General features: G+C 39.0%; 1 non-coding gene and 28 pseudogenes across 1 annotated transcript; all 29 read right to left on the bottom strand.

The window, feature by feature from the left end:
- Positions 1 to 8875: 8875 nt before the first annotated feature.
- LOC122339582 lies at positions 8876 to 8994 on the bottom strand (annotated as a pseudogene).
- Positions 8995 to 9267: 273 nt separating this feature from the next.
- Positions 9268 to 9386, bottom strand: LOC122339565 (annotated as a pseudogene).
- A 277-nt stretch (positions 9387 to 9663) lies between these two features.
- On the bottom strand, positions 9664 to 9782 carry LOC122339644 (annotated as a pseudogene).
- Positions 9783 to 10054: 272 nt separating this feature from the next.
- LOC122339525 lies at positions 10055 to 10173 on the bottom strand (annotated as a pseudogene).
- A 274-nt stretch (positions 10174 to 10447) lies between these two features.
- Positions 10448 to 10567, bottom strand: LOC122339577 (annotated as a pseudogene).
- A 272-nt stretch (positions 10568 to 10839) lies between these two features.
- On the bottom strand, positions 10840 to 10958 carry LOC122339576 (annotated as a pseudogene).
- A 272-nt stretch (positions 10959 to 11230) lies between these two features.
- Positions 11231 to 11349, bottom strand: LOC122339554 (annotated as a pseudogene).
- A 273-nt stretch (positions 11350 to 11622) lies between these two features.
- On the bottom strand, positions 11623 to 11742 carry LOC122339589 (annotated as a pseudogene).
- Positions 11743 to 12017: 275 nt separating this feature from the next.
- Positions 12018 to 12135, bottom strand: LOC122339563 (annotated as a pseudogene).
- Positions 12136 to 12410: 275 nt separating this feature from the next.
- LOC122339602 lies at positions 12411 to 12530 on the bottom strand (annotated as a pseudogene).
- Positions 12531 to 12802: 272 nt separating this feature from the next.
- Positions 12803 to 12921, bottom strand: LOC122339651 (annotated as a pseudogene).
- Positions 12922 to 13192: 271 nt separating this feature from the next.
- Positions 13193 to 13313, bottom strand: LOC122339593 (annotated as a pseudogene).
- Positions 13314 to 13583: 270 nt separating this feature from the next.
- LOC122339522 lies at positions 13584 to 13702 on the bottom strand (annotated as a pseudogene).
- Positions 13703 to 13971: 269 nt separating this feature from the next.
- LOC122339597 lies at positions 13972 to 14089 on the bottom strand (annotated as a pseudogene).
- Positions 14090 to 14363: 274 nt separating this feature from the next.
- On the bottom strand, positions 14364 to 14483 carry LOC122339564 (annotated as a pseudogene).
- A 1062-nt stretch (positions 14484 to 15545) lies between these two features.
- Positions 15546 to 15664, bottom strand: LOC122339527 (annotated as a pseudogene).
- A 276-nt stretch (positions 15665 to 15940) lies between these two features.
- LOC122339533 lies at positions 15941 to 16059 on the bottom strand (annotated as a pseudogene).
- Positions 16060 to 16333: 274 nt separating this feature from the next.
- LOC122339523 lies at positions 16334 to 16452 on the bottom strand (annotated as a pseudogene).
- A 275-nt stretch (positions 16453 to 16727) lies between these two features.
- On the bottom strand, positions 16728 to 16846 carry LOC122339643 (annotated as a pseudogene).
- A 275-nt stretch (positions 16847 to 17121) lies between these two features.
- Positions 17122 to 17241, bottom strand: LOC122339595 (annotated as a pseudogene).
- A 269-nt stretch (positions 17242 to 17510) lies between these two features.
- LOC122339531 lies at positions 17511 to 17629 on the bottom strand (annotated as a pseudogene).
- Positions 17630 to 17903: 274 nt separating this feature from the next.
- On the bottom strand, positions 17904 to 18022 carry LOC122339544 (annotated as a pseudogene).
- A 273-nt stretch (positions 18023 to 18295) lies between these two features.
- Positions 18296 to 18414, bottom strand: LOC122339587 (annotated as a pseudogene).
- Positions 18415 to 19070: 656 nt separating this feature from the next.
- LOC122339618 lies at positions 19071 to 19189 on the bottom strand. The gene has a single exon (XR_006250009.1). It is a non-coding gene; the product is annotated as a 5S ribosomal RNA (ribosomal RNA).
- A 1918-nt stretch (positions 19190 to 21107) lies between these two features.
- On the bottom strand, positions 21108 to 21227 carry LOC122339570 (annotated as a pseudogene).
- Positions 21228 to 21506: 279 nt separating this feature from the next.
- LOC122339524 lies at positions 21507 to 21626 on the bottom strand (annotated as a pseudogene).
- A 277-nt stretch (positions 21627 to 21903) lies between these two features.
- LOC122339579 lies at positions 21904 to 22022 on the bottom strand (annotated as a pseudogene).
- A 2491-nt stretch (positions 22023 to 24513) lies between these two features.
- LOC122339608 lies at positions 24514 to 24631 on the bottom strand (annotated as a pseudogene).
- Positions 24632 to 24905: 274 nt separating this feature from the next.
- LOC122339580 lies at positions 24906 to 25024 on the bottom strand (annotated as a pseudogene).
- Positions 25025 to 25612: the final 588 nt, after the last annotated feature.

The following is a 25612-nucleotide window of genomic DNA, read 5'->3' as shown; positions in this document are numbered from 1 at the left end:
CTACATTATAAAGATAAGAGCATTAGTTAAGTAGTTAAAAACAGTCAAACTCTGTTTAAAGAACAGCTACTTTAAAGGTGAAGAAGTTTTTGCTAATCGAAATATAAAGTAAATCATATATAATTCAGTTACCATTATAACTGCAGTCAGACATAAGCTAAGAAACCCACTATTTAGAACCCATCTGTTCTTGGCATTTTACATCTGTTGTCATACACCTGTGATCCTCATTTAACAAGGGTTATTCAGGAGGCCACCATTTATTACTGTGACGTGGTAGTGTGATGACCATATAAAAACCCCTGAATAGTGGTAAGCGGGAGTGCTGTCTATAGAGTGGTTCTGTGTGGACCTTAGACAGACTCGGCTGGTATTGATCAATAAAAGTCTGAATTTTTGCTATCAAAACCTAATGCTCGGAGTCTTCTTTAATCCGGGGAATCCACAACAATTGGCATCACGAACAGGATAGAAAAGGACAACAGGGTGGACAACTGCGAGCGAGTTTTGGACGGACAACACAACAACTTGGCCAAAGGTAAGCAGTTTTTGCTTCATAGTTAGGTTGTATTGTTCGCCAGAACCTACTCGTGGTGAGACACCTTATGTTCTTCTAAAAATAATCGAACCAAGGGAAGAAAAGATTCTTATAATTGAAAGAAAATTGGGTTTTGATTTCAAAAACACTAAAAGCATGCAGTAATCTGTATTTTCTGTTGGTTTGGACTTGAGGAGAACAGTGAATGCAGATAGAATATATGTTAGTTTGTAGATAAAAGGTAAAATCCTGCAGGTGGATTAAAGCGCTGCTGTGGGTGAGTCCAAGAGAGGTGTCAAATTCCTGAATTCAGTGTAAATTCCTCCTTGGCAATTAAAATTCCCAATTTTTGTGGGTATTGGACAAATTAATTACATTTCAAACTCAAGTAAAACGCAGAAAGAAATACAAAAAAGACAATAGAAAACTTCAAAAAGGATAAAGGACCCGTAAGTACATAAAGTGACAATAAAGTAAGGTATAACGAAAGGAAAAGAAGGTTAAAACTGTTTAAATCTGGATCATGCCAATACCAGACATTAATTGAGGTGGAAAATTTTCACAGGGGTTTGTTATTTTGGGCTAGCTCTGTTTGTCTTATGTGTTTATTATTAATTTGAAAGATAGATTGTGGAAGGGGTATGTTGAAAAATCGAGATAGGGAGTGGAAGAAAAAGAATTGAGGTCTACGTGTGGGCTAGAATGAGTGTTAGTTGAATGACTGTCTGAAGGACCACGTGTGAAGTAGAAAGTTGGGAAAAAGATTGTCTTCGCTTGGGTAGCAGAAGAGTAACAAGTGAGGCAGAGTACTTGGTTGTTAGGTAATTTCACTGGATTGAGGAGGAGTATTTATGAAATATTTGTTTCGTGTTTTAGTGTTCAGAAATTGTTCTATGTAAAGTAGGTACTAGTTGTGTGAGCTCAACTGAATGTGTACGGTGTGACTGAAGCATGAATGTATGAACCTTTCGTAGTTTTGTCTTGTTTGGATTATATAAATGAGCCCTATATATAAAGGGACGTATGATAAGTGGTTAAATGAATGAGCCCTGTATATAAAGGGACATAGCTGGTAAGTGTTAAAATAAATGAGCCCTATAGGATAAAGGGACACAGTTGGAATGAATGTATGAGCCCTGTAAATAAAGGGAGTGTGTATTCATGAATGTATAAATGTATACCGCATAATTAAAGTGATTGACTAAAGTTAAATATCGCTTGAATAGATTCTGGTGACTATATAGTACAGTGATAAAACATATCTGGTATAGTAAGTCGCAAACTTATTGAGGATACATACGATATATTGCTGATAAAAGTGGTGAATATTGTTGTTTGGTTTACGGGTACAGTAGACGTTTTTTGTAAAAATACTTAAGAGTCCTCACTTTAAGAACTATTGAAGGGAAAAACTATTCTTACAGGTTATACAGGTTGACTTATAGCGAAGTTATGACAACTCCGGCAGAAACATTGGGAGCAAAGCATCCTCTGCTTAAGGAACTGATACATAAGCTCTGCAGAAAGTGGCAAAAGAGAACAAAAAATTTGAGTACTAAATGGCCTGAAGAGGGAACATTTGAGGTGACATTGTGTGAGGAAATGGAAACATTGGTAAAAAATTACAAAACTAAAGGCATATTCCTGAACCGGGAAAAGAGAGAAGAAAAAAGACAAAAAGAGCAAGAAGTTTTAAAATTATTTAAAAAAGAAGGCGAAGATTTACTAAAAACCCTAAAACAGGCAAGAAAAATTCTGAAAGAGGCAAACCAAGAAATAAAGGAAAAAGAAAAGAGGTTAGTAGATCCCCCTCCGTATGGAAACTCTGAAGGACAATTTCCATTACTCAAGGGAAAAGTTCAAGTGTTAGAAGAGCTTGGGATGGAAGGGGAAATTGATTTAGAACAAGAGAAGCCGACAGGACAGGATGTAAGACCCAAAACCAAACAAATTAAAAAGCCACAAGAAAGCGATTATTTAGACTGTTATGGAGAAATACAGACAGCCTTAGACAAAATGAAAATACCATATGAACAAAAATCTCAGTCAGAAAGGGAAAATGAGGATCTCAATGAGGGATGCGGGCTAGAAGAAGAAATAACACAAAAATTCAAAGATACAGAAATGAGGTTAAGAGAGTTTGAATCTGATGAGAACAGGGGGACACTCCATAAAGGACGATTAAGAGCACAGAACAAACAGCTTCCAATTTTAATTAAGGGTACAAGAGCTCAATATATTCCATGGGCCACACAAGATGTAGAGTGTCTGATCACCCGGTTACCTGACATGCACGAGGGAGCTGGAAAATGGATTAGGGTGTTTGAGGAAGAGACAGCAGGCAAACTTTTGGCCGTGGGGGATGTCAAAGCACTCCTAGCAAAAACTATAGGAGGGATAAAGATGGAAGAAATCTTACAGGCAGCGGGCCTCGAGGAGCAGTGGACACTCATAACATGGACGGCATTGAGTTTGATGCACACCGTCCCGACATGTGGCAGGCACTACGAGCTGAGTACCCCACTAGGGTCGACCCGAAAGCATTGAGGGGAGACCAGTTGGGGGAAACTGAAAATCCCATCACCTATGTACAGAGACAATTGAAAAGATGGAGACAAGAAACTGAAGGGAATCCAGAAGGTGACCCTCTTATGTCTACGTTGTTTAGAAACTCTGTAATAGAGGCCATGCCACTAACTGTGAAAAGCAAGCTGGAGGATGTAGTCGGTTTGACCTCCAAATCACACAAAGAGTTTTGTGATCATGTGACTCATGCGGTTGAACTCTATAGGAAAAATGAGTTGAGGCTCAAAGAACAAGAGAAAGAGATTCAACGAAAACTGACCCAGTTGCAACTTGAGGAACTAACAGCTAGAAACAAGAAAAAGACTCAAGCAGTGGTGAAAACTGAGGAGTCCAACCAAATGAGTTTAATGGCTCCCATTAACGGTTCACACCCAGCTGTGCCCACATTGACCCCTCCAAATACAACCCCGACACCTACACCCATTGTTAATGTCTATGCCCAGCCAGGACCCCTGAGTGGAAAAGAAAAATAACTGCAACCTCCAAAAGGAGGAAACAGAGCTGTTAATCTTCCTCCAGGACTGTGCTGGAGATGTGGACAGCCAGGACATATAAGAAGAGATTGTCCCAATCCATGGACAGCAGACCCGAGTTTAGAAGGTGTGCAGGGAACCAGACACGCTATCAAAATTTTGCAGGCCCATGGAGAAATCCAAATCCAAATTATTAGGGGTGCCCAGAGAATCTTATAGGGGAGAGTCTACTACCAGTTTTAACAAACAATGCAAACCAAGAACCCATATTGCAAATAGAAGTAGAAGGCAAAACAGTTCCAATGATGATAGACACAGGAGCAGTCTATACATGTGTAAAATCAAATTATGCCTCACACCTCCCCATGTCTGGAAAATTTGTAAAGACAGTAGGATTCTCGGGACAAATACAGTTAATCCCTATGACAGCTCCAATTTGCCTACAAACAAAAGACAAAAGTGTAACCATGCCTATTCTGATATCAGATCAAACGCCTATTAACCTATTAGGAAGGGATGCATTGTGTAAATTAGGCTTGCAAATTTGGTGCTCCACTGACGGAGTGTATGTAGATATGCAGGGAGCTCAAATGATGATTTCCGAAGCTGAAGCAAACGTATATTGGATAGGGCAGATAGAAGAGGATGTAAAGCAGATCATTAACGAATGGGGTAAATTCATTGAAGCACAGACCCCCGAGTTACGAATACCCAAGACAGGATTTCATTGCATAATGAAATATGACCCAACAAGAAACAAAATTCTAGAAGAAGAATGGCAAGAAGAAACAAAAGAACAAAAAATTGAAATGATCTCACAATACATAATAATAGGTGAACAAGGAGCAGCCTTAAAAATAACCGAAAACGAATTCATAAACAAATGGTTTGATATGAATGATTCAGTACCGCATATACCTTTATATGTAGGGAAAAAATGGGAAACCAAGCATTTAGGACAGATGATGAAACAAGCCACGCAAAGTAAATGGGAACCGACAATAAATCCGTTAATCTTTCATTCCACTGACCAAAACTACATAAAAATTCTATGTGGTACTTTCATTATTAGGCATTCCACAGGAGGTGATTATCAGACAAAAGCAATCCGAGCAAGTAATGGCAACACCAGACTCAGAAAGAACTACGGCTGAACTTTTGCAGGGGGCAATAAACCAGGTGCCGGCTGAGCTATGGTCCCAGCATGAGACAGACGTAGGGTTAGTAAGGTCAGCCAGTCCAGTACAAGTGAGGCTAAAACCAAATGCACGCCTTCCTCGGAAAAGACAATACCCATTGAGTCAAGAGGCGGAATTAGGCATAAAAAACACAATCGAGGGACTTGTTAAAGCAAAAGTGTTAGTAGAAACAAACAGTTACTGCAACACACCCATCTATCCTATACTCAAAGCAAACAAAGTCAAATGGCGTCTTGTACATGATCTGAGAGCAATCAATGCTATAACAGAAGATTGGCCAACAGATGTTCCCAACCCTCACACATTGCTAACAAACATCCCCTCAAGCCAAGTACTTTACAGTAATTGACCTTTGCTCTGCCTTTTTCAGTATTCCTGTAGCAGAGGAAAGTAGGTATCTGTTTGCATTTACGTATGCAGGTAAACAATACACCTATGCGAGACTCCCAATGGGATATAAATTGTCACCACACATATTTAACCAGGTTCTCAAGACCGACCTAGAAGACCTTATGCTAGAGAGCACCTGTTTACAGTACATGGATGATGTGATCATCTGCTCAACATCTCTAGATCAATGTCATAGAGATTCCATCAAAGTACTGACGAAATTAGCTCAAGGAGGTCACAAAGTATCCAAAACCAAACTGCAATATTGCTTACCAGAAGTAGAATACCTAGGACGTTTGATTTCCTTTGGTACAAAAATTATTGCACCCACATCAGTTCTAAATATTCTCATCCTAGATGCACATGGTTTTGACCATGGTGCAAAGGGGGAAGTCATAAGGAAAATCATAAGGAAAATTAAGAGACTAGGCTGTGTTTACCATCCTCAGTCCCAGGGACAAGTTGGAAAAATAAATGGTCTTCTCAAATCCAAAATTAACAAAATATGTGCAAGCACTAAATTAAATTGGGTTGATGCTTTGCCTCTTGCACTGATGAGTTACCGCATGCACACTAACCGAAACACACATCTAACACCTCACCAAATGCTTACTGGACGCATGATGCCTGCACCATGTAACAGAGGTCCATACAAAGGACCCCCACTAGAACAACTACAAATGGAGTTAAAATCGCACATGAAAGAACTAACAGCTATCCATAAAGCTATTTGTGCGCAGGAAAAAAGAAAGGAGCTGTCGGAGCAGACGGAAACCAGCTGTCCCATCACCCCAGGAGATCAGGTCTATCTGAGAGTATTCAGAAGGAAATGGAACGAGCCAAGAAGGGAAGGGCCGTATAACGTCACAGCAGCAACACCAACAGCTGTTCAAGCGAGAGGGAAGCAGCACTTGGTACCATCTGAATCACTGCACAAGAGTTCCCAAAGAAAGACCAGCCGCAATACAGAATAATAAAGAACATGCAACAGAGAGAGCTCAGCAAGACAATGGCGATAATATTGTTGACCAAATGCCTGATCAGCACATGTCTGTCACAAGTTCAAGCCACAGACAACATCACAACTCCAGCCCCACAAGTCAAGCACAGAACAACTCTCTGCCACACAACCTCACTTCCCTACCATCAACTTTTCAGCCCTCCACCAAAACCAGCAGCGACTCAGTTGAAGCAGGACAACATGGAAAGCGACGCAGGAACAGCGAGGACAAGGACAATATGTACGAGGATGACACCAAGCTAGATGTTCTGTGGGAACTTGCACAAAGCAATCAGTGGTATGAATGGGCCACCTTCACAACAGCAGAATTAAATAAGAAAGACTGCCTAGTATGTACCAAAACACCTGGAAGCCAATTAATAGCCGTTCCCAATCCATACACTTACGAACATTGTGCAAAATTCAAAAGAGATTATTGCCATTTGGGAAGAGACTTCCACCCTTCTGCCGCTACTGAATGTTTAAGCTCCCTAAGTAATGCCAACCACAAACTTCTTTTCAAACACATACCAAGACTGAGAGCCAAATGTAGAAGTCTGGATCTAACAGAGAACATGAGAATTCAAAAGGACCAAATAGAAATTCCAACCTGGTACACCATAGACTATAGTAAAGAACATGAGTGCTTTGCCAAACCAACAGGAAGTATAAGTGTGGGACAATTCAAAGGGAGGTGCAGCGTCACATGGAACCTTGATGCCAAAATCTATCGAGAGGCTGATGATCCTATGGAACTTCCACCCTTCCGGGCATCAGGAATCAGGAGAGGAAGGAAAATATATCCAGCTAAAACATGTGAAAATCAAACTATATCATTTCCCGAAGCAGACAGATACAAGGATCAAACTGCAGCACTAGCAGACTTTTTCTGGATTTATGGAAATAGGAAACTTTTACCTTCATTACCCCTAGGATGGACAGGAAAATGTACTAGAGTACGGTTGATACAAGAAATCCATATTACAGAATGGAATCCTGAATCCTTTTCCGGGAAAAATAACGCAGCTAACTCCAGAGCTAAGAGAAGTTATAAACCAGATCCTAGAGTATATATAGATGCTGTAGGCCAACCAAGAGGTTTACCCGAGCAATTTAAAGCTAGGAATGAAGTTAAATCAGGTCTTGAATGCATATTCATCTGGATTACACAGAACAAAAATACAGAATGGATAAATTATATATATTACAATCAACAAAGGTTCATTAATTACACAAACGAGGCATTAATCTCTTTAGGGGAACAGTTAGATGCAACAAGTAAAATGACATGGCAAAATAGACTAGCTCTTAACTGGATGTTAGCTGACAAAGGGGGAGTATGTGTATTATTTGGTAATCAATGTTGTACTTACATACCTAACAACACCTCACCAGAAGGGACATTTACAAAAGCCATGACCAAGCTCAAAGAACTACAGATAGAAATGAAAAAGAATGCTGGAAAAGATGAGAAAATGTGGGACTGGTTTAATTTGAATTTAGGATCATGGGGAGAACGGTTAGCAAAAATAGGACTACAACTCGCAATGGCAAGTACTATGGGAGGGGTACTACTTTGTTGTGTGTTCCATTTATTAAAATCCTTAATTATCAAGTCCACAGTCAAACAAATGGGAGTATTGAGACCTAGAGGAAAAATATACTCCAATCAAAATGAGCATTACCTAGACCTACTTTACAAAACAACCGTGAACTTGCATATAGCAGAAGAAACTTCCAATAGCTCTGATGAGGAATAAGGGAATGACAACAAACTATTATGCATATTTTATATTTTGGTTTATGATGTTTCTGTTTTATGATGTTTCTGATTAACCTTTAGAAGGTACCCTTCTCTTACCTACATATTCATATTTGTTTATGTTTACTCATGCTTTGGTTGATCTATTCTATTGACATAGATGTGTTCCATAATTAGGATAACCATAGACATAATAAAACCAAGTATACAACCCCTGTACATTGACTAAAGTAAAATCAAGGTGTTATGGTCTTTCACTTCCTTCTAGCCAAAGAGACAGAGGGAAGAGGTTTGGCCCTAACGCCTTCTTGAGTGAAATGGCATGACTTAGACTTGTTGTAATGTAACATAGGGACTATTTTTTGGTTACTAGATAGCGTTAACAGAACAGACTGAATCATGAAATGTCACTCAAGAGTAAAATGAGACGTAAACGTCTCAAAGGGGGAAATATGAAGACGTTTTTGCTAATCGAAATATAAAGTAAATCATATATAATTCAGTTACCATTATAACTGCAGTCAGACATAAGCTAAGAACCCCACTATTTAGAACCCATCTGTTCTTGGCATTTTACATCTGTTGTCATACACCTGTGATCCTCATTTAACAAGGGTTATTCAGGAGGCAACCATTTATTACTGTGACGTGGTAGTGTGATGACCATATAAAAACCCCTGAATAGTGGTAAGCGGGAGTGCTGTCTATAGAGTGGTTCTGTGTGGACCTTAGACAGACTCGGCTGGTATTGATCAATAAAAGTCTGAATTTTTGCTATCAAAACCTAATGCTCGGAGTCTTCTTTAATCCGGGGAATCCACAACAAAGGCAATTGAATTAAATAAGCAGTAAGGGAAAGCAAAGAGCTGGTCAAACTTTGGCCACACTAAGGGCCAGTGTATTAGATAAGTAGTGAAAAAACTCAAAAACTTACAGCACCTGGTATTCCTAGGCAGTCTCCCATCCAAGTACTAACTAGGCCCAACTCTGCTTAGCTTCTGAGATCAGATGAGATCAAGCGTGAACAGGGTGGGATGGCCGTGTTTAAAGCTGCTGCAAAAGCCCCCTATTTTAAGGTGAGGCACACTAAGTGCCATTATACTAGATAAGTAATGAATGAAATACAAAAAAAATGCTTCAAAATGAGCTACATTAAAGATAAGAGCATTAGTTAAGTAGTTAAAAACAGTCAAACTCTGTTTAAAGAACAGCTACTTTAAAGGCAATTGAATTAAATAAGCAGTAAGGGAAAGCAAAGAGCTGGTCAAACTTTGGCCACACTAAGGGCCAGTGTATTAGATAAGAAGTGAAAAACTCAAAACTTACAGCACCTGGTATTCCTAGGCAGTCTCCCATCCAAGTACTAACTAGGCCCAACTCTGCTTAGCTTCTGAGATCAGACGAGATCAGGCGTGAACAGGGTGGGATGGCCGTGAAGCTGCTAAAGCTGCTGCAAAAGCCCCTATTTTAAGGTGAGGCACACTAAGTGCCATTATACTAGATAAGTAATGAATGAAATACAAAAAAATACTTCAAAATGAGCTACATTAAAGATAAGAGCATTAGTTAGGTAGTTAAAAACAGTCAAACTCTGTTTAAAGAACAGCTACTTTAAAGGCAATTGAATTAAATAAGCAGTAAGGGAAAGCAAAGAGCTGGTCAAACTTTGGCCACACTAAGGGCCAGTGTATTAGATAAGTAGTGAAAAACTCAAAAACTTACAGCACCTGGTATTCCTAGGCAGTCTCCCATCCAAGTACTAACTAGGCCCAACTCTGCTTAGCTTCTGAGATCAGACGAGATCAGGCGTGAACAGGGTGGGATGGCCGTAAGCTAAAGCTGCTGCAAAAAGCCCCTATTTTAAGGTGAGGCACACTAAGTGCCATTATACTAGATAAGTAATGAATGAAATACAAAAAATACTTCAAAATGAGCTACATTAAAGATAAGAGCATTAGTTAAGTAGTTAAAAACAGTCAAACTCTGTTTAAAGAACAGCTACTTTAAAGGCAATTGAATTAAATAAGCAGTAAGGGAAAGCAAAGAGCTGGTCAAACTTTGGCCACACTAAGGGCCAGTGTATTAGATAAGTAGTGAAAAACTCAAAACTTACAGCACCTGGTATTCCTAGGCAGTCTCCCATCCAAGTACTAACTAGGCCCAACTCTGCTTAGCTTCTGAGATCAGACGAGATCAGGCGTGAACAGGGTGGGATGGCCATAAGCTTAAAGCTGCTGCAAAAGCCCCCAATTTTAAGGTGAGGCACACTAAAGTGCCATTATACTAGATAAGTAATGAATGAAATACAAAAAATACTTCAAAATGAGCTCCATTAAAGATAAGAGCATTAGTTAAGTAGTTAAAAACAGTCAAACTATGTTTAAAGAACAGCTACTTTAAAGGCAATTGAATTAAATAAGCAGTAAGGGAAAGTAAAGAGCTGGTCAAACTTTGGCCACACTAAGGGCCAGTGTATTAGGTAAGTAGTGAAAAACTCAAAACTTACAGCACCTGGTATTCCTAGGCAGTCTCTCATCCAAGTACTAAATAGGCCCAACTCTGCTTAGCTTCTGAGATCAGATGAGATCAGCGCGTGAACAGGGTGGTATGGCCGTAAGCAAAAGCTGCTGCAAAAGCCCCTATTTTAAGGTGAGGTACACTAAGTGCCATTATACTAGATAAGTAATGAATGAAATACAAAAAAATACTTCAAAATGAGCTACATTAAAGATAAGAGCATTAGTTAAGTAGTTAAAAACAGTCAAACTCTGTTTAAAGAACAGCTACTTTAAAGGCAATTGAATTAAATAAGCAGTAAGGGAAAGCAAAGAGCTGGTCAAACTTTGGCCACACTAAGGGCCAGTGTATTAGATAAGTAGTGAAAAACTCAAAACCTACAGCACCTGATATTCCAAGGCAGTCTCCCATCCAAGTACTAACTAGGCCTAACTCTGCTTAGCTCCTGAGATCAGACGAGATCAGGCGTGAACAGGGTGGTATGGCCGTAAGCAAAAGTTGCTGCAAAAAGCCCTATTTTAAGGTGAGGCACACTAAGTGCCATTATACTAGATAAGTAATGAATGAAATACAAAAAAATACTTCAAAATGAGCTACATTAAAGATAAGAGCATTTGTTAAGTAGTTAAAACAGTCAAACTCTGTTTAAAGAACAGCTACCTTAAAGGCAATTGAATTAAATAAGCAGTAAGGGAAAGCAAAGAGCTGGTCAAACTTTGGCCACACTAAGGGCCAGTGTATTAGATAAGTAGTGAAAAACTCAAAAGCCTACAGCACCTGGTATTCCTAGGCAGTCTCCCATTCAAATACTAACTAGGCCCAACTCTGCTTAGCTTCTGAGATCAGACGAGATCAGGCGTGAACAGGGTGGGATGGCTGTAAGCTTAAAGCTGCTGCAAAAGCCCCTATTTTAAGGTGAGGCACACTAAGTGCCATTATACTAGATAAGTAATGAATGAAATACAAAAATACTTCAAAATGAGCTACATTAAAGATAAGAGCATTAGTTAAGTAGTTAAAAACAGTCAAACTCTGTTTAAAGAACAGCTACTTTAAAGGCAATTGAATTAAATAAGCAGTAAGGGAAAGCAAAGAGCTGGTCAAACTTTGGCCACACTAAGGGCCAGTGTATTAGATAAGTAGTGAAAAAACTCAAAAACTTACAGCACCTGGTATTCCTAGGCAGTCTCCCATCCAAGTACTAACTAGGCCCCAACTCTGCTTAGCTTCTGAGATCAGACGAGATCAGGCGTGAACAGGGTGGGATGGCCAGAAGCTTAAAGCTGCTGTAAAAGCACCCTATTTTAAGGTGAGGCACACTAAGTGCCATTATACTAGATAAGTAATGAATGAAATACAAAAAAATACTTCAAAATGAGCTACATTAAAGATAAGAGCATTAGTTAAGTAGTTAAAAACAGTCAAACTCTGTTTAAAAACAGCTACTTTAAAGGCAATTTAATTAAATAAGCAGTAAGGGGAAAGCAAAGAGCTGGTCAAACTTTGGCCACACTAAGGGCCAGTGTATTAGATAAGTAGTGAAAAACTCAAAAAATTACAGCACCTGTATTCCTAGGCAGTCTCCCATCCAAGTACTAACTAGGCCCAACTCTGCTTAGCTTCTGAGATCAGACGAGATCAGGCGTGAACAGGGTGGGATGGCCGTAAGCAAAAGCTGCTGCAAAAAGCCCCCTATTTTAAGGTGAGGCACACTAAGTGCCAATATACTAGATAAGTAATGAATGAAATACAAAAAAATACTTCAAAATGAGCTACATTAAAGATAAGAGCATTAGTTAAGTAGTTAAAAACAGTCAAACTCTGTTTAAAGAACAGCTACTTTAAAGGCAATTGAATTAAATAAGCAGTAAGGAAAGCAAAGAGCTGGTCAAACTTTGGCCACACTATGGGCTGTGTGTATTAGATAAGTAGTGAAAAACTCAAAAACTTACAGCACCTGGTATTCCTAGGCAGTCTCCCATCCAAGTACTAACTAGGCCTAACTCCTGCTTAGCTTCTGAGATCAGACGAGATCAGGCGTGAACAGGGTGGGATGGCCGTAGTCGAAAGCTGCTGCAAAAGCCCCCTATTTTAAGGTGAGGCACACTAAGTGCCATTATACTAGATAAGTAATGAATGAAATACAAAAATACTTCAAAATGAGCTCCATTAAAGATAAGAGCATTAGTTAAGTAGTTAAAAACAGTCAAACTCTGTTTAAAGAACAGCTACTTTAAAGGCAATTGAATTAAATAAGCAGTAAGGGAAAGCAAAGAGCTGGTCAAACTTTGGCCACACTAAGGGCCAGTGTATTAGATAAGTAGTGAAAAAACTCAAAACTTACAGCACCTGGTATTCCTAGGCAGTCTCCCATCCAAGTACTAACTAGGCCCAACTCTGCTTAGCTTCTGAGATCAGACGAGATCAGGCGTGAACAGGGTGGGATGGCTGTAAGCAAAAGCTGCTGCAAAAAGCCCCTATTTTAAGGTGAGGCACACTAAGTGCCATTATACTAGATAAGTAATGAATGAAATACAAAAATACTTCAAAATGAGCTACATTAAAGATAAGAGCATTAGTTAAGTAGTTAAAAACAGTCAAACTCTGTTTAAAGAACAGCTACTTTAAAGGCAATTGAATTAAATAAGCAGTAAGGGAAAGCAAAGAGCTGGTCAAACTTTGGCCACACTAAGGGCCAGTGTATTAGATAAGTAGTGAAAAACTCAAAACTTACAGCACCTGGTATTCCTAGGCAGTCTCCCATCCAAGTACTAACTAGGCCCAACTCTGCTTAGCTTCTGAGATCAGGACGAGATCAGGCGTGGAACAGGGTGGGATGGCCAGAAGCTAAAAGCTGCTGCAAAAAGCCCCTATTTTAAGGTGAGGCACACTAAGTGCCATTATACTAGATAAGTAATGAATGAAATACAAAAATACTTCAAAATGAGCTACATTAAAGATAAGAGCATTAGTTAAGTAGTTAAAAACAGTCAAACTCTGTTTAAAGAACAGCTACTTTAAAGGCAATTGAATTAAATACAGTAAGGGAAAGCAAAGAGCTGGTCAAACTTTGGCCACACTAAGGGCCAGTGTATTAGATAAGTAGTGAAAAACTCAAAACTTACAGCACCTGGTATTCCTAGGCAGTTTCCCATCCAAGTACTAACTAGGCCCAACTCTGCTTAGCTTCTGAGATCAGATGAGATCAGGCGTGAACAGGGTGGGATGGCCGTAAGCAAAAGCTGCTGCAAAAAGCCCTATTTTAAGGTGAGGCACACTAAGTGCCATTATACTAGATAAGTAATGAATGAAATACAAAAATACTTCAAAATGAGCTACATTAAAGATAAGAGCATTAGTTAAGTAGTTAAAAACAGTCAAACTCTGTTTAAAAACAGCTACTTTAAAGGCAATTGAATTAAATAAGCAGTAAGGGAAAGCAAAGAGCTGGTCAAACTTTGGCCACACTAAGGGCCAGTGTATTAGATAAGTAGTGAAAAACTCAAAAACTACAGCACCTGGTATTCCCAGGCAGTCTCCCATCCAAGTACTAACTAGGCCTAACTCTGCTTAGCTTCTGAGATCAGACGAGATCAGGCGTGAACAGGTGGGATGGCCGTAAGCGAAAGCTGCTGCAAAAGCCCCCTATTTTAAGGTGAGGTACACTAAGTGCCATTATACTAGATAAGTAATGAATGAAATACAAAAAAATACTCAAAATGAGCTACATTAAAGATAAGAGCATTAGTTAAGTAGTTAAAAACAGTCAAACTCTGTTTAAAGAACAGCTACTTTAAAGGCAAATTGAATTAAATAAGCAGTAAGGGAAAGCAAAAGAGCTGGTCAAACTTTGGCCACTAAGGGGCCAGTGTATTAGATAAGTAGTGAAAAACTCAAAAACTTACAGCACCTGGTATTCTTAGGCAGTCTCCCATCCAAGTACTAATTAGGCCCAACTCTGCTTAGCTTCTGAGATCAGACGAGATCAGGGCGTGAACAGGGTGGGATGGCTGTAAGCTAAAGCTGCTGCAAAAGCCCCCTATTTTAAGGTGAGGCACACTAAGTGCCATTATACTAGATAAGTAATGAATGAAATACAAAAAAATACTTCAAAATGAGCTACATTAAAGATAAGAGCATTAGTTAAGTAGTTAAAAACAGTCAAACTCTGTTTAAAGAACAGCTACTTTAAAGGCAATTGAATTAAATAAGCAGTAAGGGAAAAAGCAAAGAGCTGGTCAAACTTTGGGCCACACTAAGGGCCAGTGTGTGTATTAGATAAGTAGTGAAAAACTCAAAAACTTACAGCACCTGGTATTCCTAGGCAGTCTCCCTATCCAAGTACTTAACTAGGCCCAACTCTGCTTAGCCTTCTGAGATCAGATTTCAGATCAGCGTGAACAGGGTGGTATGGTCGTAAGCAAAAGCTGCTGCGAAAAAGCCCTTATTTAAGGTGAGGCACACTTGGTGCTATTATACTAGATAAGTAATGAATGAAATACAAAAATACTTCAAAATGAGCTACATTAAAGATAAGAGCATTAGTTAAGCAGTTAAAAACAGTCAAATCCTGTTTAAAAACAGCTACTTTAAAGGCAATTGAATTAAATACAGTAAGGGAAAGTAAAGAGCTGGTCAAACTTTGGGCTACACTAAGGTCAGTGTATTAGATAAGTAGTGAAAAACTCAAAACTTACAGCACCTGGTATTCCTAGCAGTCTCCTATCCAAGTACTAATTCAGGCCTAACTTTACAGTTTCTGAAGAGATCAGACGACACTGTGTGTGAACAGGGTGGTATGGCTGCAGTTTTAAAAGTTGCTGCAAAGCCCCCTATTTTAAGGTGAGGCACACTATGCCATTATACTAGATAAGTAATGAATGAAATACAAAAAAAATACTTCAAAATGAGCTACATTAAAGATAAGAGCATTAGGTTAAGTAGTTAAAACAGTCAAACTCTGTTTAAAGAACAGCTACTTTGAAGCACTGAATTAAATGTTGGTAAGGGAAGCAAAGAGTTGGTCAAACTTCTGGCCACACTCAAGGGCCAGTGATTAGATAAGTAGTGAAAAACTCAAAACTTACAGCACCTGGTATTCCTAGGCAGTCTCCCATCCAAGTACTAACTAGGCCCAACTCTGCTTAGCTTCTGAGATCAGACGAGATCAGGCGTGAACAGGGTGGTATGGCCGTAGTTTTAAAAGCTGCTGCAAAAAGCCCCCTATTTTAAGGTGAGGCACACTAAGTGCCATTATACTAGATAAGTAATGAATGAAATACAAAAAAATACTTCAAAATGAGCTACATTAAAGATAAGAGCATTAGTTAAGTAGTTAAAAACAGTCAAACTCTGTTTAAAGAACAGCTACTTTAAAGGCAATTGAATTAAATAAGCAGTAAGGGAAAGCAAAGAGCTGGTCAAACTTTGGCCACACTAAGGGCCAGTGTATTAGATAAGTAGTGAAAAACTCAAAACTTACAGCACCTGGTATTCCTAGGCAGTCTCCCATCCAAGTACTAACTAGGCCCAACTCTGCTTAGCTTCTGAGATCAGACGAGATCAGGCGTGAACAGGGTGGTATGGCCGTAGCTTAAAGCTGCTGCAAAAGCCCCTATTTTAAGGTGAGGCACACTAAGTGCCATTATACTAGATAAGTAATGAATGAAATACAAAAAATACTTCAAAATGAGCTACATTAAAGATAAGAGCATTAGTTAAGTAGTTAAAAACAGTCAAACTCTGTTTAAAGAACAGCTACTTTAAAGGCAATTGAATTAAATAAGCAGTAAGTGAAAGCAAAGAGCTGGTCAAACTTTGGCCACACTAAGGGCCAGTGTATTAGATAAAATAGTGAAAAAACTCAAAAACTTACAGCACCTGGTATTACTAGGCAGTCTCCCATCCAAGTACTAACTAGGCCCAACTCTGCTTAGCTTCTGAGATCAGACGAGATCAGGCGTGAACAGGGTGGTATGGCCGTAAGTCGTAAAGCTGCTGCAAAAAGCCCCTATTTTAAGGTGAGGCACACTAAGTGCCATTATACTAGATAAGTAATGAATGAAATACAAAAAAATACTTCAAAATGAGCTACATTAAAGATAAGAGCATTAGTTAAGTAGTTAAAAACAGTCAAACTCTGTTTAAAGAACAGCTACTTTAAAGGCAATTGAATTAAATAAGCAGTAAGGGAAAGCAAAGAGCTGGTCAAACTTTGGCCACACTAAGGGCCAGTGTATTAGATAAGTAGTGAAAAACTCAAAACTTACAGCACCTGGTATTCCTAGGCAGTCTCCCATCCAAGTACTAACTAGGCCCAACTCTGCTTAGCTTCTGAGATCAGACGAGATCAGGCGTGAACAGGGTGGGATGGCCGTAAGCAAAAGCTGCTGCAAAAAGCCCCCTATTTTAAGGTGAGGCACACTAAGTGCCATTATACTAGATAAGTAATGAATGAAATACAAAAAATACTTCAAAATGAGCTACATTAAAGATAAGAGCATTAGTTAAGTAGTTAAAAACAGTCAAACTCTGTTTAAAGAACAGCTACTTTAAAGGCAATTGAATTAAATAAGCAGTAAGGGAAAGCAAAGAGCTGGTCAAACTTTGGCCACACTAAGGGCCAGTGTATTAGATAAGTAGTGAAAAAACTCAAAAACTTACAGCACCTGGTATTCCTAGGCAGTCTCCCATCCAAGTACTAACTAGGCCCAACTCTGCTTAGCTTCTGAGATCAGACGAGATCAGGCGTGAACAGGGTGGTATGGCGTGCTAAAGCTGCTGCAAAAAGCCCCTATTTTAAGGTGAGGCACACTAAGTGCCATTATACTAGATAAGTAATGAATGAAATACAAAAATATACTTCAAAATGAGCTACATTAAAGATAAGAGCATTAGTTAAGTAGTTAAAAACAGTCAAACTCTGTTTAAAGAACAGCTACTTTAAAGGCAATTGAATTAAATAAGCAGTAAGGGAAAGCAAAGAGCTGGTCAAACTTTGGCCACACTAAGGGCCAGTGTATTAGATAAGTAGTGAAAAACTCAAAACTTACAGCACCTGGTATTCCTAGGCAGTCTCCCATCCAAGTACTAACTAGGCCCAACTCTGCTTAGCTTCTGAGATCAGACGAGATCAGGCGTGAACAGGGTGGTATGGCCGTAGCTTAAAGCTGCTGCAAAAAGCCCCTATTTTAAGGTGAGGCACACTAAGTGCCATTATACTAGATAAGTAATGAATGAAATACAAAAAAATACTTCAAAATGAGCTACATTAAAGATAAGAGCATTAGTTAAGTAGTTAAAAACAGTCAAACTCTGTTTAAAGAACAGCTACTTTAAAGGCAATTGAATTAAATAAGCAGTAAGGGAAAGCAAAGAGCTGGTCAAACTTTGGCCACACTAAGGGCCAGTGTATTAGATAAGTAGTGAAAAACTCAAAAACTTACAGCACCTGGTATTCCTAGGCAGTCTCCCATCCAAGTACTAACTAGGCCCAACTCTGCTTAGCTTCTGAGATCAGACGAGATCAGGCGTGAACAGGGTGGTATGGCCGTGAAGCGAAAGCTGCTGCAAAAGCCCCTATTTTAAGGTGAGGCACACTAAGTGCCATTATACTAGATAAGTAATGAATGAAATACAAAAAATACTTCAAAATGAGCTACATTAAAGATAAGAGCATTAGTTAAGTAGTTAAAAACAGTCAAACTCTGTTTAAAGAACAGCTACTTTAAAGGCAATTGAATTAAATAAGCAGTAAGGGAAAGCAAAGAGCTGGTCAAACTTTGGCCACACTAAGGGCCAGTGTATTAGATAAGTAGTGAAAAAACTCAAAACTTACAGCACCTGGTATGCCTAGGCAGCCTCCCATCCAAGTAATAACCAAGGCCAACTCTGCTTAGCTTCTGAGATCAGACGAGATCAGGCGTGAACAGGGTGGTATGGCCGTAAGCTAAAGCTGCTGCAAAAAGCCCCTATTTTAAGGTGAGGCACACTAAGTGCCATTATACTAGATAAGTAATGAATGAAATACAAAAAAATACTTTAAAATGAGCTACATTAAAGATAAGAGCATTAGTTAAGTAGTTAAAAACAGTCAAACTCTGTTTAATGTACAGCTACTTTAAAGGCAATTGAATTAAATAAGCAGTAAGGGAAAGCAAAGAGCTGGTCAAACTTTGGCCACACTAAGAGCCAGTGTATTAGATAAGTAGTGAAAAACTCAAAACTTACAGCACCTGGCATTGCTAGGCAGTCTCCCTTCCAAGTACTAACCAGGCCCAACTCTGCTTAGCTTCTGAGATCAGGCGTGAACAGGGTGGTATGGCCAGAAGCTAAAGCTGCTGCAAAAAGCCCCCTATTTTAAGGTGAGGCACACTAAGTGCCATTATACTAGACAAGTAATGAATGAAATACAAAAAAATACTTCAAAATGAGCTACATTAAAGATAAGAGCATTAGTTAAGTAGTTAAAAACAGTCAAACTCTGTTTAAAGAACAGCTACTTTAAAGGCAATTGAATTAAATAAGCAGTAAGGGAAAGCAAAGAGCTGGTCAAACTTTGGCCACACTAAGGGCCAGTGTATTAGATAAGTAGTGAAAAACTCAAAACTTACAGCACCTGGTATTCCTAGGCAGTCTCCCATCCAAGTACTAACTAGGCCCAACTCTGCTTAGCTTCTGAGATCAGACGAGATCAGGCGTGAACAGGGTGGTATGGCCGTAAGCTAAAGCTGCTGCAAAAAGCCCCTATTTTAAGGTGAGGCACACTAAGTGCCATTATACTAGATAAGTAATGAATGAAATACAAAAATACTTCAAAATGAGCTACATTAAAGATAAGAGCATTAGTTAAGTAGTTAAAAACAGTCAAACTCTGTTTAAAGAACAGCTACTTTAAAGGCAATTGAATTAAATAAGCAGTAAGGGAAAGCAAAGAGCTGGTCAAACTTTGGCCACACTAAGGGCCAGTGTATTAGATAAGTAGTGAAAAACTCAAAACTTACAGCACCTGGTATTCCTAGGCAGTCTCCCATCCAAGTACTAACTAGGCCCAACTCTGCTTAACTGAGATCAGGCGAGATCAGGCGTGAACAGGTGGTATGGCCGTGTGGCAAAGCTGCTGCAAAAGCCCCCTATTTTTAAGGTGAGAGCACACACTAAATTCGCCATTATACTAGATAAGTAATGAATGAAATACAAAAATGCTTTAAAATGAGCTACATTAAAGATAAGAGCATTAGTTAAGTAGTTAAAATAGCTGTCCAAACTCTGTTTAAAGAACAGCTACTTTAAAAAAGGCAATTGAATTAAATAAAGCAGTAAAGGAAAGCAAAGAGCTGGTCAAACTTTGGCCACACTAAGGGCCAGCGTATTAGATAAGCAGTGAAAAAAACTCAAAAACTTACAGCACCTGGCATTCCTAGGCAGTCTCCCATCCCAGAAGCACTAACTAGGCTCCAACTCTGCTTAGCATCTGGAGATCAGGCGCAGATCAAAGAGGCATGAACAGGAGTGTAGTATGGCCATAAGCTTAAGCTGCTGCAAAAAGCCTCCTATTTTAAGGTGAGGCACACTCAAGTACCATTATACTAGATAAATAATGAATGAAATACAAAAAAATGCTTCAAAATGAGCTACATTAAAGATAAGAGCATTAGTTAAGTAGTTAAAAACAGTCAAACTCTGTTTAAAGAACAGCTACTTTAAAGGCAATTGAATTAAATAGCAGTAAGGGAAAGCAAAGAGCTGGTCAAACTTTATGTGCACACTCCAGCCAGTGAATTAGATAAAGTAGTAGAAAAAAACTCAAGAACTTACAGCACCTGGTATTCCTAGGCAGTCTCCCCATCCAGAAGTACTAGCTCAGGCATTGCTCTCAGCAGCTTCTGAGATCAGGCGAGATCAGGCGTGAACAGGAGTGGTATGACCGTAGTTTAAAGCTACTGCAAAAAGCCCTTATTACAAGGTGCAGAGACACAGTAAGTGCCATTATACTAAATAAGTAATGAATGAAATACAAAAAAATGCTTCAAAAAAAAAAAAAAATGAGCTACATTAAAAGATAAGAGCATTAGTTAAGCAGTTAAAAACAGTCAAATCCTCTGTTTTGAGAACAAACTACTTTAGAGCAATTAATTGGAATTAAATAAGCAGTAAGGGAAAGCAAAGAGTTGGTCAAACTTTGGCCACACTAAGAGGCCAGTGTATTAGATAAGTAGGGAAAAAACTCAAAAACTTACAGCACCCGGAGAGGTCTTGTGTTGTGCTCATCCCAGAGTACTAACTAGGCCCCAACTCTGCTTAGCTTCTGAGATCAGGCGAGATCAGGCGTGAACAGGAGTGAGCAGGTATGGTCAGAAGTTACAAAAGCTGCCAAAAGCTCCTATTTTAAGGTGGGGGTACACTCAGTGCCATTATACTAGATAAGTAATGAATGAAATACAAAAAATGCTTCCAAAATGAGCTACATTAAAGAGATAGAGCATTAGTTAAGTAGTTAAAAACAGTCAAACTCTGTGAAAAGAACAGCTACTTGGAAAAGGCAATTAGATTAAAACAGGCAGTAAGAGAAAGCAAGAAACTGGAGTCAAACTTTTGGCCACACTAAGGGCCAGTGTATTAGATAAGTAGTGAAAAAACTCAAAACTTACAGCACCTGGTATTCCTAGGCAGTCTCCCCATCCAAGTACTAACTAGGCCCAACTCTGCTTAGCTTCTGAGATCAGACGAGATCAGGCGTGAACAGGGTGGTATGGTCGTAAGCTTCAAAGCTGCTGCAAAAGCCCCCTATTTTAAGGTGAGGCACACTAAGTGCCATTATACTAGATAAGTAATGAATGAAATACAAAAAATACTTCAAAATGAGCTACATTAAAGATAAGAGCATTAGTTAAGTAGTTAAAAACAGTCAAACTCTGTTTAAAGAACAGCTACTTTAAAGGCAATTGAATTAAATAAGCAGTAAGGGAAAGCAAAGAGCTGGTCAAACTTTGGCCACACTAAGGGCCAGTGTATTAGATAAGTAGTGAAAAAAATCTTCAAAAACTTACAGCACCTGGTATTCCTAGGCAGTCTCCCATCCAAGTACTAACTAGGCCCAACTCTGCTTAGCTTCTGAGATCAGACGAGATCAGGGCGTGAACAGGGTGGTATGGCCGTAAGCGAAAGCTGCTGCAAAAGCCCCCTATTTTAAGGTGAGGCACACTAGAATGCCATTATACTAAATAAGTAATGAATGAAATACAAAAAAATACTTCAAAAATGAGCTACATTAAAGATAAGAGCATTAGTTAAGTAGTTAAAAACAGTCAAACTCTGTTTAAAGAACAGCTACTTTAAAGGCAATTGAATTAAATAAGCAGTAAGGGAAAGCAAAGAGCTGGTCAAACTTTGGCCACACTAAGGGCCAGTGTATTAGATAAGTAGTGAAAAAACTCAAAAACTTACAGCACCTGGTATTCCTAGGCAGTCTCCCATCCAAGTACTAACTAGGCCCAACTCTGCTTAGCTTCTGAGATCAGACGAGATCAGGCGTGAACAGGGTGGTATGTCCGTGAAGCAAAAAGCTGCTGCAAAAGCCCCCTATTTTAAGGTGAGGCACACTAGAAGTGCCATTATACTAAATAAGTAATGAATGATCAGGCGTGAACTTTTTTTTTTTTTTTTTTTTTAATAAGTACAAAATAAATATCTGCATTAAATATTCCAGCAGGCTTTCTTTTACAATTTTTCAAAAATTAAACACAAGTTCATTGAAAATCTGTAACAGAAATAAACATACTTCCATCAACAAAATTCTTGCAAAAATCAACATACATATCAGTTTTTATCATCCTTATATGTTGTTTTATCAAATTCTTAAAAAAAAATACACCATACATTTTCTTTTTTTTTCTCAAAGAAAGCCTTGTTTCTCCTCAAACGCACTGCATACCTTGCAAAACTTAACATAAATGTTCAATATCTGCACATTGCCTTTTACATTCTTTGCTTTCAACATACCGAACAAAAATATCTTACTCCACTCTTCATCCACAAAAGTAATCTTCTCCCAATTCTTTTTAACACATTTGCTTAATAATTCATGGTATTGTTTCAAACCTTGACATTCTACGTAAAAATGCATTAAGTTTTCGACTTCCCTCCCACACACATCCTTCTCACCTCTCTTAATTTACTGCTATCCCAGTTTGTTTCTTGGAAACAATAAATGTCAGCCTTCACAGTTTTTAAAACCATTTCAAGTTTACACATGTTACCAAGACCATTAGCATTTAGGGATGCAATTTTAATCATAGCAGCAGTAGGTGTGACTTTGAGATAAATAGATAAACCTCATTTCTTTTTCTTTATGCCTCCTTTCTCTCCCTTGTCAGTCAGCAATCTTTTTTTCCTTACAAACAGTTGCAGATTTTCACATACCCCCCCCCCTCATACAGATCATAGTCATCATCATCTTCATCATTGTCATCATCTTCATCATTATCTTCGTCATCCTCATCCTCATCAACATCAACAACATAATTTACAGTTCCATCACGCTTGAGAGCAGTCTTAAACGAGGCTGATGACTGTGGTGACTCATCTGCAATAAATGTTTTAACCACACTCCTGTCCTTTTCTTTACTGCCCACTAGACGCTGAGAGAGCCCTGCTCTAGCACTCTGGAGAGAGGAGGTGCCTCGCTCAGCTTGAGCTGTGGGATCCTTCAGTCCTGGATTAAAGTCATCAAGGGTGTTCCCCATTGTGTCTTCTTGCATGAGTCTACTCCCATCCTCATTTAATCCACTGGACAAGTTCGCACCCCACAACATATCACCATAATGTACATCACTCAGTTCTTTGCATTCTCTAGCGTAGTGCCCCTGTTTACCACACTTGTAGCAAGTAAATTCCGGGCAGTCTCTCAATACATGTCCAGGCTGAATACAAATACGACACACTTTCACTTGTCTGTTATGAATCACTCGAAAGTGTTCCGCACCTTCCAATGTTTCAAACTTTGTGGAGTATGGCAAAGATTGAACAGTATCAGTGAACTTAACTCTACAGAAGCGAGTCCCATCTGCAATGTCTGTTCCTGGCCATCTCCTCCTCTTGACTGAAGATGTTGCTTTGACACCCCACCCTTCCAGTTTCTCCAGAATTTCCTCATCAGTGATATACACCGGAAGATTCATGAATGAAACAACAAGTTCATCATTGCTCAGATCTCTAGCCAAAATTTGACAGTTTTTGATTTTGAATCCATCAATCAGCCTTTCTTTCCCCTTACTGTGGCTCATTGTAATCTCATATTTTTTATCTTCTTTGAACCGACATCCAATCACAGCCCCACAAACTTCATTAATTCCTCGAAGTAGCTCCATCATTGTGATTTTCTCATCTCCAACAATTTCCACACTCAAAGTTAAGCTCTTTTCAAACACCTTTTCCTCCATCCTGTCACACTTGCCTCTGTCCTTTTCGGAAATCACCTCTGTTTGTGGCACTCCATTATCTCCTTCCATGTGCTCCATTCAATGGCCGACCACAACCTCAATGGTGAAGAAAGAAAAACCAAACAAAATAAAACTCCTCCCGCAAGCAGCAGCCGCTGCAGGGGGAGAAAGAGACAACTGCAAAGATAAAAAAAACTCAGAACTTTGCCAAAAAAACCAAAACAACTATTTTCAAAAATGATCACCAAACAAAATTGCAGCTCAGGATTCCAAACTCTCCCAGAACACGCCCATCAAACGAGATCAGGTGTGAACAGATTGGTATGGCCGTGAAGCTAAAGCTGCTGCAAAAAGCCCCTATTTTAAGGTGAGGCACACTAAGTGCCATTATACTAGATGAGTAATGAATGAAATACAAAAATACTTCAAAATGAGCTACATTAAAGATAAAAGCATTAGTTAAGTAGTTAAAAACAGTCAAACTCTGTTTAAAGAACAGCTACTTTAAAGGCAATTGAATTAAATAAGCAGTAAGGGAAAGCAAAGAGCTGGTCAAACTTTGGCCACACTAAGGGCCAGTGTATTAGATAAGTAGTGAAAAAACTCAAAAACTTACAGCACCTGGTATTCCTAGGCAGCCTCCCATCCAAGTACTAACTAGGCCAAACTCTGCTTAGCTTCTGAGATCAGACGAGATCAGGCGTGAACAGGTGGGATGGCCGTGAAGCGAAAGCTGCTGCAAAAAGCCCCTATTTTAAGGTGAGGCACAGTAAGTGCCATTATACTAGATAAGTAATGAATGAAATACAAAAAAATACTTCAAAATGAGCTACATTAAAGATAAGAGCATTAGTTAAGTAGTTAAAAACAGTCAAACTCTGTTTAAAGAACAGCTACTTTAAAGGCAATTGAATTAAATAAGCAGTAAGGGAAAGCAAAGAGCTGGTCAACTTTGGCCACACTAAGGGCCAGTGTATTAGATAAGTAGTGAAAACCTCAAAAACTTACAGCACCTGGTATTCCTAGGCAGTCTCCCATCCAAGTACTAACTAGGCCCAACTCTGCTTAGCTTCTGAGATCAGACGAGATCAGGCGTGAACAGGGTGGTATGTCCGTTTTTTAAAGCTACAAAAAAAGCCCCTTATTTTAAGGTGAGGCACAGTAAGTGCCATTATACTAAATAAGTAATGAATGAAATACAAAAAAAAATAAATATACTTCAAAAATGAGCTACATTAAAGATAAGAGCATTAGTTAAGTAGTTAAAAACAGTCAAACTCTCTGTTTAAAGAACAGCTACTTTAAAGGCAATTGAATTAAATAAGCAGTATGGGAAAGCAAAGAGCTGGTCAAACTTTGGCCAAACTAAGGGGCTTAGTGTATTAGATAAGTAGTGAAAAACCTTCTCCAAAACTTACAGCACCTGGTATTCCTAGGCATTTCCCATCCAAGTACTAATTAGGCACAACTCTGCTTAGCTTCTGAGATCAGGTGACGAGATCAGGCGTGAACAGGGTGGATGGTCGTAATTTAAAGCTGCCTGCAAAAGCCCCCTATTTTAAGGTGAGGCACACTAAGTGCCATTATACTAGATAAGTAATGAATGAAATACAAAAATACTCAAAATGAGCTTACATTAAAGATAAGAGCATTAGTTAAGAAGTTAAAACAGTCAAACTCTGTTTAAAGAACAGCTCACTTTAAAGGC

This window comes from Puntigrus tetrazona, unplaced genomic scaffold (assembly GCF_018831695.1).
Source record: "Puntigrus tetrazona isolate hp1 unplaced genomic scaffold, ASM1883169v1 S000000995, whole genome shotgun sequence".
Classification (NCBI taxonomy): domain Eukaryota; kingdom Metazoa; phylum Chordata; class Actinopteri; order Cypriniformes; family Cyprinidae; genus Puntigrus; species Puntigrus tetrazona.
This window is presented reverse-complemented; position numbering and strand designations above follow the sequence as displayed.